This window comes from Schistocerca americana, chromosome 6, assembly GCF_021461395.2.
Source record: "Schistocerca americana isolate TAMUIC-IGC-003095 chromosome 6, iqSchAmer2.1, whole genome shotgun sequence".
NCBI lineage: Eukaryota > Metazoa > Arthropoda > Insecta > Orthoptera > Acrididae > Schistocerca > Schistocerca americana.
In genome coordinates, this window is record NC_060124.1 from 248,703,638 (window position 1) to 248,722,039 (window position 18,402).

Genomic DNA, 18,402 nt, shown 5'->3' on the forward strand with positions numbered 1-18,402 from the left:
CGTGGCGGTCCTCTTTTGGTCTTAGATTGTATAATTTCTAATTCTGTTTTTCGGATAGAAGTCTCCAGCAGAGGTACACACTGAAACCCTGGGGTTATAGTTCTGTGGCTCACCGCTAGAGGATCCAAAATAAATTGGCGCAGCCCACTGATAAGTGGAGTTCCGTGTGGAACTCATTCAAATAACCCCCCAAACCGAAGCAGCAGCGAAAATATTGCATCCATGTCGGGCCACTTCACTTGAGTTCTTTAGTCACATAATCACTATCACTATGGCCACGAGACAAAGGAGCAAAGCAAGGAGTGTAACGTGTGGATTCACCAATGTTGGGAAAGGTGAGCAACAAACCATCCTCATGCAAGGTGATGTTGATACTTCTTTTAGGGGCTACCATGGCGTGGTGCTGTCCGAATCTGTAGCTGAGTGGTCAACGGAAGTGACTAACATGCGGACGAACCGATTCCCAGTACTGCCAGGGACTTTTCCTTTGTGGGAGGGATGGGACGGAGTGCACTCAGCCTCGTGACTCAACTGAGCAGATACTTGACACAGTAATAGCGGCTTCAGGTCACGAAAATTGACAATGGCCGGCCGGGCGTTATGCTGATCACACGCCTCGCCATACCGCATCCTATGAGGCTACTGGCAAAGTACGACCCAGCGGTCGGTCGGTACCGATGGAGCCACCAATGGCCTGAGGACGGAGTACGGTGTGGTACTACCTTTCTGCAAGTAAGCTACAAACCGTTACAGACGAGGATCCGAGAGGTTGTAAAGATGAAGCATCGAAAATGGAACATCCAATCATAACAGAGAGAGGTCAAAAGTGGGGCTTTTGCAGAATGTCACGGAGGAGGATCTACTCTTTGATATTTCCACTACGCGACAATACTTCTGTGCCTTATGTGAGGCTGCTGCTAGGATGTTCAGGACTTTCGTTGACTAGTTGCTCTATCTCTTCGTTCCATATTTTTAAACTTTTCTTTCCTCTAGATATCGGTATTTTGCTAAGAACCACATCAGCTGTTTTCAGAACTTCATTTTTAATGTTTTGGCATTCTTCTGACATCAAATCTCTTGCACTTACAAAAGGTAATTTGTCTGTTATTATTTCCGTATAAGAACTCTAATACTTTACATTTGCAGGAGGTGCATATAGTATTTTTCCAAACGATTAGGAATATATTTCTGGCTCGTTTTTCTCTACCCATCTCATGTGACACCTCTGAACTCACTGATTGCAATCGTGTCATCCCACGGATATCCTGCCCATTTAACTCTTTTGTTATAAGTAGTCCTGATCCAAAGTTGACGGCCGGAATGGCCGAGCGGCTATAGGCGCTATAATCTGGAACCGCGCGACCGCTACGGTCGCAGGTTTGAATCCTGCCTCGGGCATGGATGTGTGTGATGATGTTCTTAGGTTAGTTAGGTTTACGTAGTTCTAAGTTCTAGGGGACTGATGGCCTCAGCAGTTAAGTCCCATAGTGCTCAGAGCCATTTGAACCATTTTCTTTATCCAAATTTCCTCAAGCCAATGCCCTATACTTCGAAATTTAAAAAAACCCTAACCTCAACTCATTAGCTCGATGGGTTCTAAGCGATCAGTTACAATGAAATACTCAAATCCTGACTTACAAACCCTCATGGTGCGTGAAGCCAAGCTGCATCCCCATGTGTTCTAAATCTCCCCTCAGCCTGTCACGTCAAACCTCCTCATCGCGTGCCTGTTCTATCTGTTGTAGTCTATGGACTTGACTCTGAAATTACAGCATGTTATGTTGAAAGAGAACAACGTATCTGCATTCAGGGCTGCATACAGTAGGCATCAACGAGAAGTTTGGTCCCACATCCCTAGTACTCAGATTCTCAGAATGCCTTTCAACTATTGATCGTATCTCTAGAAATGGCTTCCCCATTTGCCAACGCAGGCATCTAGAAGATATGTTTCGTGAGGGGTTAAAATTATATAACCGGCAACAACATCTTCTCTAGATATAAAAGATTTTTCGACCTAGTACGAGACCATTATGAAGTGAAATTAAGCCGAAAATGAGCTCCCAATTAATCTCCGAGCAATGGACAATGATAATTACCAAAACCACCGATGCACGGTATCCAACCCAGAGTGATATGATTCGGTTGAACACTCAAATCTTTTTGTCAGTTTAAGATCGATTGCTTCATATGGTAAATTTTCGCATTATACGAGCTGGTTCTGATGAAAGATAAAACATTTTCGACTACAACACAAAATTGTTTCACATTATGTGCCTCTTTTCATGTCAGCCTTTTAAATATCAGTTGTCAAGGTGCGATTCAAATTTTCATAATCGCTCCCTATTTAGATACTATCCCCAGCATTATTAACGTTTATTTGAAGTGAGAACAACCCGTTATGCTCAGTGAAATAAAAGGTTTCATGGGGGATAACTTCTGTGTATAAATCCCAAGAAGTCGGCTACGAGAGCACAGATCAAATTAGTATTCGACACATTCTTTAAGAACTAATCTGAAGCAACTGATCCCGGTCAGTGTCTTGTTTAACCTAAAAGACGATATTTCAGTTAGCATCCCTTCTATTCCCATGGCAACCTTTTTCTATCATTATGTTACAAACATGGTTGGAAAGCGAACAAAACCTTTATTCTATGTGGGTCCCAGAATTCTATATTCTCCACTGAATCGTGCTTAAAATTAGTGTCAATGACATTTGAATTTGTATAAATAATAATTTGATTTAAGAAGACATGACCTAATTCTGACATACGGCTTGGATGACGCCAACAATTGACGCCGGCATCGATGTTTATAAAAGCAGCTCTTTGAGCCAAGGGCCGCAGTTTTCAGTAAATTAAAACAGCTACTGGCTGAGAGAGCGAGCAACAGGTAGTACTTTCGTTCGGTAGTATCAAATGAAACTGTGTATATTCGTTTCCGAGTACCAGTATAGTGGTAACACTGATAGAAGTACAGCCACTGTATATTCGTTTCAGACTACCAGTATGGTGGTAACACTGATAGAAGTACAGCCATTTTGTGCTTGAGGCTAATAAGCTCATCGGACAAAAATTAATCACCACTGACACATCCACAAGCATCATTTAATACCGTGTAATTCCGCCCCTGACTTGATAAGCGCCTAGATTCGGTTAGAAAATGATTCCAAAGGCTGTATAGGCGAGTCGTATCCAGATTAATCCACTCGCTGAGGATTTGATGGCGCAATTCCATCAAATTGAGGGGATTCTGATGTCAGCGTTTTACTCTCTGTTCAGTATCCCAAAGATTTTCTACGGGACTCAAGTCAGGCTATTTTGTAAGCCAATCTGGATGTAATAAGGGGGGGGTGTTCAGAGAACCAGTAGCATATTCTTCCAGCCCCATGAACTTTGCAGTTGCCGTCATGAAAAATAGGGCCATCAATAGCATTGTTGTCGTGTACATGTTGACTGAAAAACAACACCTGATCATTCAGAGTGTTTAAATAAACATGTTGGTTTACGTTCCTGTTCACCTCAATGATCGATCCCACGTTCAAAACATTACAGAATCGCCACCAGCTTGCACCTGACCTCGCACGCATTCAAGATGCAATGCTTCATGTGACCTTCTGTGCACTAGACCACATTCATCATCTCAGTATGGTCAAAAACGTGGTTCGTCAGACCACATTATGTTTCGCCAGTCAGCTACTGTCCACGTTCGACGATTTCCAGCCCCATGAAGACATGCAACTTCAAGTGCATCTGTGGGCAATGGGCTCTTGCAGAATGACCTATTGCAACGTCCACTGCATGCAGTTCCCCTCGCAGTGTTCTCTCGCTAACTGGTGTGGATGGACCTTCATTCACGGCCTGCAGCTATTCCTGTCGAGTTTGAAGCTCTTTCGATTCACAACCCGCGAAACACATCTCCGGTCCGTCACAGTCTGGATCTTTTTCCGATCACAATTCTGACGTGGTGCTACGTGGCGACGTGTGTTACACCACCGCTTGGTGACACGCTGAACAGTCCGCCGCGAAACACCAACAAATCCAGCAATTTCAACAGGCGTATGGCCACGGGAACGGTCAAACACGATTGACCCTTTTTTGCCTCTTTGTCACGTCTTTTGATTTACCTACAATGTCCTCATAAAAAATATCTGACTGATTGCTACTGCCTTATGCTTACGTAGGGTCGCGGCGCGAGCCGTTGAGCACGTGCCTCGATAGCTGCGCCAGCTGTAAAGTCCTAACGGTGGTGGTGGTGGTGGTGGTTAGTGTTTAACGTCCCGTCGACAACGAGGTCATTAGAGACGGAGCGCAAGCTCGGGTTAGGGAAGGATTGGGAAGGAAATCGGCATTTGCCTGAAACTATTTAGGGAAATCACGGAAAACCTAAATCAGGATGGCTGGAGACGGGATTGAACCGTCGTCCTCCCGAATGCGAGTCCAGTGTGCTAACCACTGCGCCACCTCGCTCGGTAAATGTCTAACGATTCATCAGTGCGTGCGCACTGGGTGACTAGATTTTTGTCTGATAAGGTTAATAATACACTGATGTGATGAAAGTAATGGGATACCTCTCAATATCGTTTCGGACCTCCGTTTGCCCGGCGTAGTGCAAGAGCTCGAAGTGGTGTGCCATCAACAAGTCGTTCGAAGTCACCTGAAGAAATATTGAGCCATATTTATGAAAGTATTGTCGGTACAGGGTTTAGTGCACGAACTAGCATCTAGATTATACCCCACAAATATTCGATGGAATTCAAGTCGGGCGATATGAGTGCCCAAATAATTCGCTCGAGCTCTCCAGAATGTTTTTTCAAGTCTAACTGCAGCCAGGTGACATGGCGGATTGTCATGCATTAAAATTCCGTCGTTGTGTTGGAACGTGAAGTCCATGAATGGCTAAACATAGTCTCCAAGCAGCTCAACGTATCCATTTCCAATTATCGCTTCAGTTGGACCAGAGGATCCAGTCCACAGAATATAAACATAGCCCACACCATTATGAAACCACCACCAACTTCCACAGTGAGTTGCTGACAACTGGGGTCCGTGGCTTCGTGGCGTCTGCGCCACAGTCGAACCCTACCATCCGTTCGGACTCATCTGACCATCCACTGTTTACCAGTTGTCGAGGGTCCAACCGGTATGGTCACCGACCCAGGAGAGGCGCTGCAAGCAGTTTTATGCTGTTAACAAAGGCACTCGCATCCGTCGTCTGCTGCCATAGCCCATTAACGAAAGATTTCGCTGTTCTGTCCTAGTGCATATGTTCGTCGTGCGAACTACGTTGATTTCTGCGGTAATTTCACGAATTGTTTCCTGTCTGTTGGCACTGACAACTCCACACAAACGCCACCGCTCTCGGTCGTTAAGTGGAGGCCGTCGACCACTGAGTCGTCCATGCTGAGAGGTGATGCCCGAGATGTAGTATTCTCGGCACACTTGTGATGCTGTGGATCTCGGAATATTGACTTCCCTACCGATTTCCGGAATGGAATGTCGCATGCGTCTAGCTCCAATTAGTATAACACGTTCAAAGTGCGTTAAATCCCTTCCTGTGGCAATAACCACACTCAGAACCTTTTCACATGAACCAACCGAACACAAACGACAGCTCAATCAATTCGCTGCCCATTTATATCTCTTGTACGAACTACCGCCGCCATCTGTATATCTGCAAATCGCTATCCCAAGAGTTCGTCACCTCCGGAAGCACGCGGATGCTAAGGTCTCAGGCTCGAATTCTGCTTCAGACACGGATGTGTGTGATGTCCATAGGTTAGTAAGGTTTAAGTAGTTCTAAGTTCTAGCGAACTGATGACGTCAGATTTGAAGTCCCACACTGCTTAGAGCCATTTGAACCATCTTCGTTGCCTCACTGTAAACAGAACGACAGATACGAGGGTCACTCCAAAAGAAATGCACACCACATCTGTAAAAATACAGTTTTCATTCTGCATGTGTGAAAGTTTTACAGTGTGTAGATAAATCCTTCCTGCTTGTTTTCAAACTTAGTTCAACCTGGCGCCATCACAACATGTCTTCAAGATGGCTGTTACACTTGATGTTCGTCAGAAGCAACGTGCTGTCATAGAATTCCTGTGCTGTGAAAACGAGACAGTGGGAAACATCCACAAGAGGTTCAAAAAGGTGTATGAAGATGCTGCTGTCGATCGCAGTACAGTTAGTCGGTGGGCAAGCGGGTTACGTGATGAAAGCGGGCACGGCAATATTGAGGATTGTCCTCGCAGCGGCAGGCCTCGTACTGCACACACTCCAGACAATGTGCACAGAGTTAACGAATTGGTGACTGCTGACAGACGCATCACAGTGAAGGAATTGCCACGCTACGTTGGGTTAGGTGAAGGAAGTGTTTGCAGAACACTGAAAGTGTTGGCGTTAAAAAAGGTTTGTGCCAGGTGGCTTTCCAGGATGCTGACAGTGGCTCACAAAGAAACAAGAAAAACGATATGCAGCGAACTTTTGGAACAGTACGAGAATGGTGGAGATGCATTTCCTGGAAGAATTGTGACAGGTGATGGAACATGGCTCCATGACTTTTCACCAGAGACGGAGAGGTAATCGATGGAGTGGCATCACGCAAATTCACCGAAGGAAAAAAATAATCAAAACCACACCTTCTGCTGGAAAAGTTATGGCTACGGTGTTTTTCGATTCCGAAGGACTCTTGTTTGTGGACATCATGCCAAGTGGAACCACCATAAATTTTTATGCATTTGTGACGACACTGAAGAAACTTCAAGCTCGACTGAGTCGGGTTCGACGACATCGGCAAAAGCAGGGTGTTTTGCTGTTGCACGATAATGCACGGCCACATGTCAGTGAAAAAACCATGGCAGCGATCACAAAACTCGGATGGACAACACTGAAACACCCACCTTACAGTCCTGACCTGGCTCCGTGTGACAATCATATCTTTGGGAATCTGAAAGACTCTCTTCGTGGAACAAGGTTTGAAGATGATGACTCCCTTGTGCACGCTACCAAACAGTGGCTCCAAATGATTGTTCCAGAATTTTACCGTGCGGGTATACAGGCGCTGGTTCCAAGATGGCGTAAGGCAGTTGAGAGGGATGGAAATTATGTGGAGAAATGAAAATATTGTTCCTAAAGGATGTATCTACACACTGTAAAACTTTCAAACACGTAGAATAAAAGATGGATTTTAAAAATATAGTGTCATTTCTTTTGGAGTGAACCTCGAAGATACTAAAGGTTAAGAAAAACAGCACACACCAAGTGAAGGCGTGGACCTGCAAGAGTGAACAAAGCGACTCTAACGAGATAATCACATCCACAGGGATTGTGGGTTTGAGAAATTTCAGACTGGGGGTACGAAATACTTGCCAAAAACCAGCTGCAGGCAGATCTCACCAGCATATGAAAACTATAAGACTAATAAAATATATTTGAGTACCATCGGATGTGATGCAGGGCCACGGATCGAGTCGAGTCGGGAGGAAAAACTCGGGTGCCGAGGCAGGCGAGGGGTGATGAAGGCGCGCCGCCTGCCGAGCCGCCGGTCGCTATTGGCCATCATTAATGCAAAGTGCCGCCACGGCAGACGCGCGGCCCGTATTTCAGCCGCTGGCCAACTGGTCGGACCTGGCGCGGGCCGCCCCTCTCCGCCTCCTGCCGCGCGGCTGATAGCTCGGCCGGAACTGCTCCCAGAAGCCGCGCCGCCATCGATTCGCCTGCCACGCTATGCTGGGACGGCTGCAGTCGCCGCGGCGCGGTGCATAACCGCTAGCCTGGCCCGCTACCACACGGGGCGCCGAGGAGGCGCCAGGCGTCGCCCCGGTGTGTCAACTTCGTTCCCCAGCACCACGGAGGATTCCCGCTGTGTCTGCAGTACTTTCGGGCAGTCCGAGGGCCGACAAGTCAGAAGTTCTCGAGCCCTACGACGAGTATTCTAATGGCACATTCTGCTTCTGCCAATACCAAAAAGCATCTGCAAACAGGTGTGAATCATAATAACACCAGATACACTACTGGCCACTAAAATTTCTACACCACGAAGATGACGTGCTACAGACGCGAAATTTAACCGACAGGAAGAACATGCTGTATTATGCAAATGATTAGCTCTTCAGAGCATTCACACAAGGTTGGCACCGGTGGCGACACCTACAACGTTCTGACATGAGGAAAGTTTCCAACCGATTTCTCATACACAAACAGCAGTTGACCGGCGTTGCCTGGTGAAACGTTGTTGTTCAAAAATGGTTCAAATGGCTCTGAGCACTATGGGACTTAACATCGGAGGTCATCAGTCCCATAGAACTTAGAACTACTTAAACCTAACTAACCTAAGGACATCACACACATCCATGCCCGAGGCAGGATTCGAAAATGCGACCGTAGCGGTCGCGCGGTTCCAGACTGAAGCGCCTAGAACTACTCGGCCACTCCGGCCGGCGAAACGTTGTTGTGATGCCTCGTGTAAAGAGGAGAAATGCGAACCATCACGTTTCCGTCTTTGATAAAGGTCCTATTGTAGCCTATCGCGATTGCGCTTTATCGTATCGCGACATTGCTGCTGGCGTTAGTCGAGATCCAATGACTGTTGGCAGGATTTGGAATCGGTGGGTTCAGGAGGGTAATACGGAACGCCATGCTGGATCCCAACGGCCTCGTTTCACTAGTACTCAAGATGACAGGCATCTTATCCGCATAGCTGTAACGTATCGTGCAGCCACGTCTCGATCCCTGAGTCAACATATGGGGACGTTTGCAAGACAACAACCATCTGCACCAACAGTTCGACGACGTTTGCAGCAGCATGAAATATCAGCTCGGAGACTATGGCTGCGGTTACCCTTGACGCTGCATCCCAGACTGGAGTGCATGCGATTGTGTACTCAACGACAAACCTGGGTGCACGAATGACAAAACGTCGTTTTTTCGGATGAATCCAGGTTCTGTTTACAGCATCCTGATGGTCGCACCCGTGTTTGGCGACATCGCGGTGAACACTCATTGGAAACGTGCCATTGGTTATACGTCTCGGTCACCTCTTGTTCGCATTGACGGCACTTTGAACAGTGGACGTTATATTTCAGATGTGTTACGATCAGTGGCTCCACCCATCATTCGATCCCTGTGAAACCCTACATTTCAGCAGGATAATGCACGACCGCATGTTGCAAGTCCTGTACGGGCCTTCCTGGATACAGAAAATGTTCGACTGCTGCCCTGGCCTGCACATTCTCCAGATCTCTCACCAACTGAAAACGTGTGGTCAATGGTGGCCGAGCAACTGGCTCGTCACAATACGCCAGTCACTACTCTTGATGAACTGTGGTATCGTGTTGAAGCTGCATGGGCAGCTGTACCTGTACACGCCATCCAAGCTCTGTTGTACTCAATGCCCAGGCGTATCAAGGCCGTTAATACGGCCAGAGGTTGTTGTTCTGGGTACTGATTTCTCAGGATCTATGCACCCACATTGCATGCAAATGTAATTACATGTCAGTTCTAGTATAATATATTTGTCCAATGAATACTCGTTTATCATCTGTATTTCTTCTTGGTGTAGCAATTTTAATGGCCAGTAGTGTAAATTTAAGACTTAACCTGAAACAAGACAACACTAAGGAAGCACAACGGCAATGTAGAGTGCTGAGGAATGGGATCAACGAAGAGGCAAAAACGGCTGAACGACAACAACGGAAGAGGTCAGTGAAGTGATCAATGTAGGATAGCTGTAATCTGCCCATAAATCACGTAAACAGTTCTTTGGAAACAGACAAATAAAATGCAGTGGACTCCAAAACGAAGATGGAATAATATTATATGAGCAGAAAGACATAGTAGGGATGTGGAAACAATACATGAGAAGCTGTCTGTGGGAAGTAATGGAGATCTGGAACTGGGGAACGCTGAGGAAATCGTTCTGGAGGAACAGGGGTACTACATCTTGCGCGATGACTTCGACTTGTAGTCATGCAGCTAAAGCTTGTGAAAGCCACTGAAGTTGATGATATAGCAGCAGAACTCATCGAGGACAAATGAAAATCTGTTCCATCTCATGCAAGTTGTATCGAAAAACAGTTACCGCAGTGCCATTGCTAAGGAAAGCATGTGCAAACAGCTCTGAACATTGTAGGACCCTCCGTTTGGTAACACGTGCCTCAAAGATCCCGACGTCTATCATTTCAAGTCGGATAAAACGCTGGATAGATGCAATGACAAGTTTGGCTTCAGAGGACGTATAGACACATGAGAAGTAGTACTCGGTTTACGATTAATTCTTGAGAAAAGACTAAGGAAGAGTTGGAAAAAGCATTTGATTGGATAGACTATCGACAGCTTCTCAAGATGGTGAGAGAGAATGGCATAAAGTATAAAAACAGAAGAGTAATGCAGACACTGTATAGAGAAGAGGTGGCTGTTATAAGGTGCAGAGAACACCAAGAAGAAACTAGTATTGAGTGGGGTGTACGACAGGGTTGCTCACTCTCTCCGATCTTGTTCAATGGATACATTCTGAACGCAGTAGATGAAGATATAGTGAAAGTAGGAGTTATAGGAGAAATTATAAACTATGCTGACAGAGATCGAAAGCATCCTCAGCTCTTCCTATAATATGAAAAATAATAAATGTGAAACAAAAAACTGAGTTTGAGCAGAGAAAACACCGTTGCCCAGTGTTCACTGAGCTGAATGAGCGACTGTCTTGGGAGTAAAATTACATCAGACGGAAGATCTAGGAAGGTTATTGCAAACCGAATCCACCAGGCAAAAGCTGCGTTTTTCAAGAGAAGAAACCTTTTCACGCCCAGCGGCACAGAGAAACGTCTCAGGAAACACCTCATAAACACGTTTGTTTGGAGTGTGCTGTTGCACGGAAGTGAAACATGGACACTCGGAGAAGCAGGAAAATACAGCCTTTGAGATGTAATGCTACCAAAAAATCCTCAGATTTCCTGAGTAAACAAGATATCAAACTAAGAGGAGCTCCACAGAGTGCAGCAAGAGAAGCCCTGTTCCCTGAAGCTAATTTTACACAGAAGGGACACATTGGTCGGCCATCTGCTGAGACGTGATGGTAACATTAGAAGTTTCATTGAAAGAACGGTAGAACAGAAAAACAGACGCGGCAGACCGAGACTAGAATACATCAAACAGTTCAAGGAACATACCAGCTGCACCTCTCGACAGAGGCAGAAGACAGAAATGCATGGCGGGCTGCTGCTAACCAACTTGATGGCTGAAGACCATGAAAGAATGATTACTGTTAATGAAGTAAAAGATCCACGCAGTCGACACCAAATGAAAAAGCTAATCCTTATGTTTCTGATCTAGACTGCCATAAAAATGCGTGGGAACTGTTAATCAGAACTCAGGGAGAAGTTATAGTCTAATTCACAATCGATTTATTGATCTTAAACAAGACAAGACAACAAAATCATTAAAGAAACATCATACAAAAAATATTTATTTAACAAATGCCTTACTAAAATGGGATCAATGGTGGAGAAAGTGATCTGCTGGGGATCGACACACGACACTAACTAGAACACTACTCGCTCTATTTCACTTCATACTCGTGAATCCAGGTTATGGCATCAAACTATGCCACCACCAAGCATCTATATTCTACCATAAAAAAAAGGAAAAATATGGTTCGAAAGAACAGGGTGCTGAGAAATAGATATTATAGCCCTACGTCGCAGCAGTGAATACTTTACCATCCTACTGGTCGAGGCGGCACACTATGATGCGTTCGGCGACTGAAGCCATGGACAGCGGGAATCTGTTATTAAATGCGCGTTCCCGAGAAATGCAAGTACGCGGTCTCGCGTTCCGTCAATTCAGAATGCAGGTACTTCCTTAAGATCCTCTGAGACCCCGACGGATTCCAGTGTGCAGGTGGACCCATTTGCTGGTCTGCCAAACCAATTTGACTCCGTGCCACGAATGTGCATGTCGCAATAAGTCAAATGTTTAGATGGCCGACTCAAGACAAATAAGTACACCCGCGCATCGCTCGTTGTGACCATGATGATATAAGCAGTACCTCTGATGGTTCAGAGGGTGACTGGAACAGGCTCTAAGTCGCGCCCTAGCAAAGGACACAAGTCTCACCGTTTAGGAAGAGACATGCAGTTCTTTACTCGCAAAGTGCCAGTACAAGAGACTTGTACAAGAGAGATGATCTCCCTTTCTGTGTGTTACCTCCTCAGCTCGGTTCCAAAAGCACATTTCTCTTTTTTGACTTCCCCCAATTTTGCACAAGCCAATCACGAGCTGGAGCCCGGCATTCTAAGCTCGGTGAATGGTCTTTGCACTGCAAACCGATTTGACCAATCAGAGACTTAAAGTTAATTGGCAGAAAACGGAAAAAAAATTCAGCTTCGCGGCCTCTTTCCCACATGTTTGCCATGTCTTTTGCTAACACAATACAGGGTGAAAGCACAGCCCTCCATAAACAGTTTGTTATCTCCCCTGTTGCGTCTGTGGTGTCACCGCCAGACACCACACTTGCTAGGTGGCAGCCTTTAAATCGGCCGCGGTCCGTTAGTATACGTCGGACCCGCGTGTCGCCACTGTCAGTGATAGCACACCGAGCGCCACCACACGGCAGGTCTAGAGAGACGTACTAGCACTCGCCCCAGTTGTACAGCCGACGTTCATAGCAATGGTTCACTGATAAATACGCTCTCATTTGCCGAGACGATAGTTAGCATAGCCTTCAGCTACATTTGCTACGACCTAGCAAGGCGCCGTATTCAATTGATAATTAATATTATGAAGCATGTACCGTAACGAGAGATGTTCTACAATTGTGGATTAAAGTTAGGTATTACCTCATCAACGTACTTTATTCGCAATTCTCAAGATATTGTCCTGTTCCTGACCTCACGCCAGTCAGCGTGTAATTAAACGCGTGCATTTCGGCCTCCTCTAGAAACACAGTGTTGGCTCTTCTGCCAACACTACAGCGTCCATTTGAAAGTTTGCAAAGAACGGCCATAAACTCGCATTGACAAAAGATGTTTTGAAACGGAGTCTGGACGTCAGGGCCCCAGTTTTCCTGTCCCACGGACATTTGCAGAACGTTTACATTTCTTTTGGCGGCTTTCTCGCTAACAAGGCCTACAATGCGCTGTCAGCGACTTTTCAGCGTTAGGCTGTATACCTAGACGTCTGGCACCAAAGCTTAGTGTGTTTCTGCACATTGCGACTGCGGCATAGCCCGTCTGGAAATGTCTCCTCACCGTTCTCCAGAAAAAATGCACTTTGTTGCCCCATCAACGCCGTGCTTTTACTGCAGCCGTTTAAGTCTGCACCCTGTTCCTTTGAATGCAGGTAAAGTTTCCGTATTTCTTACCCTAGAGCACACAAACAAGACTATAAACTGCTGCGCACCATTTCACAATGCATGAAGTCAAGTCGCCGTAGATCATATTCCCTACACCAAATCAGAAGTGGGAGTGCCCTGCAATCTCTCAACCTAAGAAGAAGATCTACATCTGCATAACTACTCTGCAGCTCACGCCTAAGTGCTTGGGAGACCGTCCATCGAACCACTTTCACATAGCTTCTCTACTGTTCCACTCTCAAACAGCAAGCAGGAAAAACGAACACTTAAATCTCACCATGGTAGCTCTGATCTCTCTTATTTTCTCCCTATGTAGATTGGCGTCAAAAAAATAGTTGGAAGTTTGTGACAAGGCCTGGCCACATCGTAAAAGATACGTGTTTTTATAGTTGCCACCCCATTTTTACTTCGCAACACTTTCTGCCCTATGATAGTACAAAACGAGTTGCGCTTCCTTGAAATTTTCTATGTTCTCCGTCAACAGTATCTCTTACGGTTCGCATACAGCGCTGCAGTATTCCAGAAGTGGACGAACAAGCATAGTGTACGCAGTCTCTTTAAGAGACCTGTTGCATCTTCCAAATGTTCTGCCAATAGAACGCAGTCTTTGGTTCGTTCGTCTTCACCACAAAGTTATCTGTAAGAACGTTCCAGTTTAAGTTGTTTATAATTGTTAATCGGAGGTATTTTGTAGTTGACAGCCTTTAGATTTGTTTGATTTATCGTGTAACCGAAATTTAATGGATTCCTTTTAGTGGATGACTTCTCACTTCTTATTATTATGAGTAAGTTGTATTTAGAGTAAGTTGTTTTCGCACCATACAGATTACTTGTCTAAATCTTTCTGTATTGGTTTTGATCTGATGACTTTACTATGTGGTAAATGACAGTATTATCTGCAAACAATCTAAGATGGATGCTCAAATTGTCTCGCAAATCATTTATATGCATTAGGAACGCCTGATACACGAACGCCTGATTGCCAGTAACTATGACTTTTCCCAATAGCAAATCACGAATCCAGTCGCACAACTCATAGTGACGCAATTTGATCAGAAGCTGCTTGTGAGGAATGGTATCAATAGCCCTCCGGAAATCCACAAATGTGAAATGATGATAGCACTCGTTTCTTCATGAGAATAAAGAGTTGAGCAAGAACGATATTTCCTGAATCCGTGCTCACTACATTCTAGAGCAAGACCTCCTGTTCCATATTTTCTATATGGCTTATACCAGTCCAGTTACATATCTCTTTTGTTCCCACCAAAACATTACTTTCAAGTATAAAGATAGCAAAATATAAATTTCTAACTATTGCTGAGTGATGGGTGGCACGTGGGGAAACATCCCATTTTTTTGTAATTTTCGAAAAAATTTCTTTCATAATGAGAACGTCCGATTCTCCACCCAGCTTCAAGTTACGGATAATGCAGTATCCGGCATGTAAGCGCGGAATAATCGTCTAAGAGGGGCGAAATTCACAACTCGCCACTATGTTGCAGAAATGAGAAAATTTACACAAAATATTACTAAGCGATTGTTTTGTGTTTGTTCTGAACTGACTGATACACATGGTGTTACAAAACGATACGGACGAACTTAGAGACTTTCTAGAGGGTGTCTTGAGGAACAGATTGAGGAACAGACTGAGGAAACGTTATCTAACGTCCATGTTCTACGAGCCAGCGCATGCCGCTAGGCCACACCTCTCGCAGCAAACGTGACATTTCACGCTGACGACCGTACACAGGAAGTCTCGCAATACACGTGTGTTTTTTTGCAGTTCAGTGATCGCGACTGATTGACACGATAGCCAGTGGGGAAAATGGAGCTCACTGCTACTCAAGACAGGCTTTGTCTCCTATGAATGCGATGGAGTGTTGCCTCATTGGATGAAGGTTTCGAACATAGCTTTCCATCCACTGTTTATTTTTCTCCTGGGACTTACTAAAATCTCCAGAGTTTTTCGGTACACAGGATGTAACGGAAAGATACCGACAACGTCGAAATTACAAAGGCTGACAACTGCCTACGCAGCAGATATCGTCGTCTACTCCGCTGGAGTTTGTGGCCGTTATTCGCGTTCAGTGAAAAACAATAGAGTTCTCGAGAATTCGAGGCTGTGATTTAATTTAAAGGAAAGGAAATATGAATGCAAAGGAAAGATGATGAAGTATAAAGAGTTTTCGCTGTGCCAGGCAACAGTAAATAATTTTCAAGGATTGAACATTAGTATTTATTCTGTTGTTACAGGAAATTAAGTAAAATTAAAGAAAGTGTTTACAATATCTGCCTCCAGCAATGCAGCATCCGTACCACTGACAGATGCGCTCGCTCAACGATACCGGGCGTGGTGCGAACATCTTCACACGCTGCACGTATACTTGCAGATTACTGTACTGCTGACACGTCTAGGGTTTCATATGCCACATACCACAAACTTCCAGCGAGTTAAGGTCAAGCTACCGAGGCGACCAAGTTACAGGGCCACCTCGACCAATTCAGCGATCTCCAAACATCTATCCGATCTGGATTCTGGCAGCTAGACTGAAGTGTGTGAGTGGCCAATCACATACGTCGACAGACTGTATGTGGCACCTGCTCTTCCGGCAGCGCTTCTCGAACGAAAATTCCATAGCCGTCACCTGTGAGTCTAGCAGGAAGCGTGTGTGGGTCAATCAAATAATCCTCTGCCACAGCACCCCATACGTCCGCTTTCTGAATTATAATTCCTTGTCATGTTCCAGACTTCACGTCAGTATAGTCCTTCCCTCCTCACGCCAGCCTGCGTGAGCTAAAACGCGTGCATTTCGGCCTCCTCTAGTAACACGGTGTTGGCACTTCTGCCAACACAACACAATATTCTTCGCGCGCCTTTCTCTGCTGGTAGAGAAGACTTAGAGTATTCTAGAGAAGAGTCGGAACCTAGCCATGAAACAGTTCGGACGTGTGTAGTAGTAGTTCCGATGGAAACGATAAGTTGCCGGATATAGCAGTGTTTCATACATCAAAAGTGTTGTAAAGTGACGGCACAATAATTCCGATGGGTGTGTAGAAATTTCGTAATTTTTAAGTGAATTTTGTGACGAGAAAAGACATATATTCCGCGTGGCGTATTGAGCAGGTCGGTGGCTAAAACCTGTGACTGCATTTGGTACCGACAGACTTAATATTTGGCGAGCATGATCAATCAAAATCAATCAGTATTTTTATAGCTATTACGTTTTCCGGAAATGCAACACCATAAACTTGCTAACGTGAGTGAAAGGGTTTATAAGTGACTGTGTTAAGACTAGCACGGGCTTGCCAGTGATACTTGTTCACCTAAGTTTCAGAATATATTAATTGAGGACAAAATGTCCAAACTTTCATTTGTGTGAAAACTTTCTCCCGAAACGTAGATTAGTGACTTAAATTGCAGCCTGTTTCATGTCGAAGTACAGTAGGTTTCACTCGGCTTTCCTACTGATGATCTGCTGAGACAATGTTCACAGGTCTGTCGTAATGGAACGGAAAGAACCGCGCCGCCGCAGTGCTCTTCAAATTGTAGTGTTCGTACTCTTCGCACGTGATCTCGGCCGTTTTGACGTCCTTAGAAACCACTCGCAGACGCTGATGAACGGTGGCAGGCGTAGAATGGTGTGACTGACGCCAATTAAGATAGCTTTGCCAACAGAAGCGTAAAGCTGTGTGCCCATTTCCTCTCTCCTCACCATAAACGAAATTCACATCGCGCTGCTCGGAGCAAGTGACGTTCTCCACGATACGGTGCGAAAGCACAAGAAAAACTACGAATGAGTGATGTGTTTCTACCCTGTATGTCTTTCCCTTTTGCCGCCACTGCTGATAGCAGTCTCTACAGGGTGGTCCATTGATAGTGACCGGGCCAAATATCTCACGAAATAAACATCAAACGAAAAAACTACAAAGAACGAAACTGGTCTAGCTTCAAGGGGGAAACCAGATGCCGCTATGGTTGGCCCGCTAGGTGGCGCTGCCATAGGTCAAACGGATATCAACTGCCTTTTTTTTAAATAGGAACACCCATTTTTTACTACATATTCCTGCAGTACGTAAAGAAATATGAATGTTATAGTTGGACCACTTTTTTCGCTTTTTGATAGATGGCGCTGTAATAGTCACAAACATACAGCTCACAATTTTAGACGAACAGTTGGTAACAGGTGGGTTTTCTAAATTAAAATGCAGAACGTAGGTACGTTTGAAATATGAATGTTTTATTTGGACTACTTTTTTAGCTTTGTGATAGATAGCGCTGTAATAGTCACAAACGTATAAGTACGTGGTATCACGTAACATTCAGCCAGTGAGGACGCTATTTGCTTCGTGACACATTACCAGTGTTAAAATGGACAGTGTAGCAATGGCGGAAAAGGTCGATATCGTGTTGATGTATGGCTATTGTGATCAAAATCCCCAACGGGCATGTGCCATGACGCTGCTCGGCATCCTAGACGACATCATCCAAGTGTCCGGACCGTTTGCCGGATAGTTACGTTATTTAAGGAAACAGGAAGTGTTCAGCCACATGTGAAACCTCAACCACGACCTGCAACAAATGATGATGCCCAAGTAGGTGTTTCAGCTGCTGTCGCGGCTAATCCGAACATCAGTAGCAGACAAATTGAGCGAGAATCGGGAATCTCAAAAACGTCGGTGTTGAGACTGCTACATCAACATCGATTGCACCCGTGCCATATTTGTATGCATCAGGAATTGGATGGCGACGATTTTGAACGTCGTGTACAGTTCTGCCACTGGGCACAAGAGAAAATACGGGACGATGACAGATTTTTTGCACGCGTTCTATTTAGCGACGAAGGGTCATTCACCAGCAGCGGTAATGTAAACCGGCATAATATGCACTATTTGGCCGTGGAAAATCCACGATGGTTGCTACAAGTGGAACATCAGCAACCTTGGCGGGTTAATGTATGGTGTGGCATTATGGGAGGAAGGATAATTGACCCCCATTGTATCGATGACAATCTAAATGATGCAATGTATGCTGATTTCCTACCTAATGTTCTACTGATG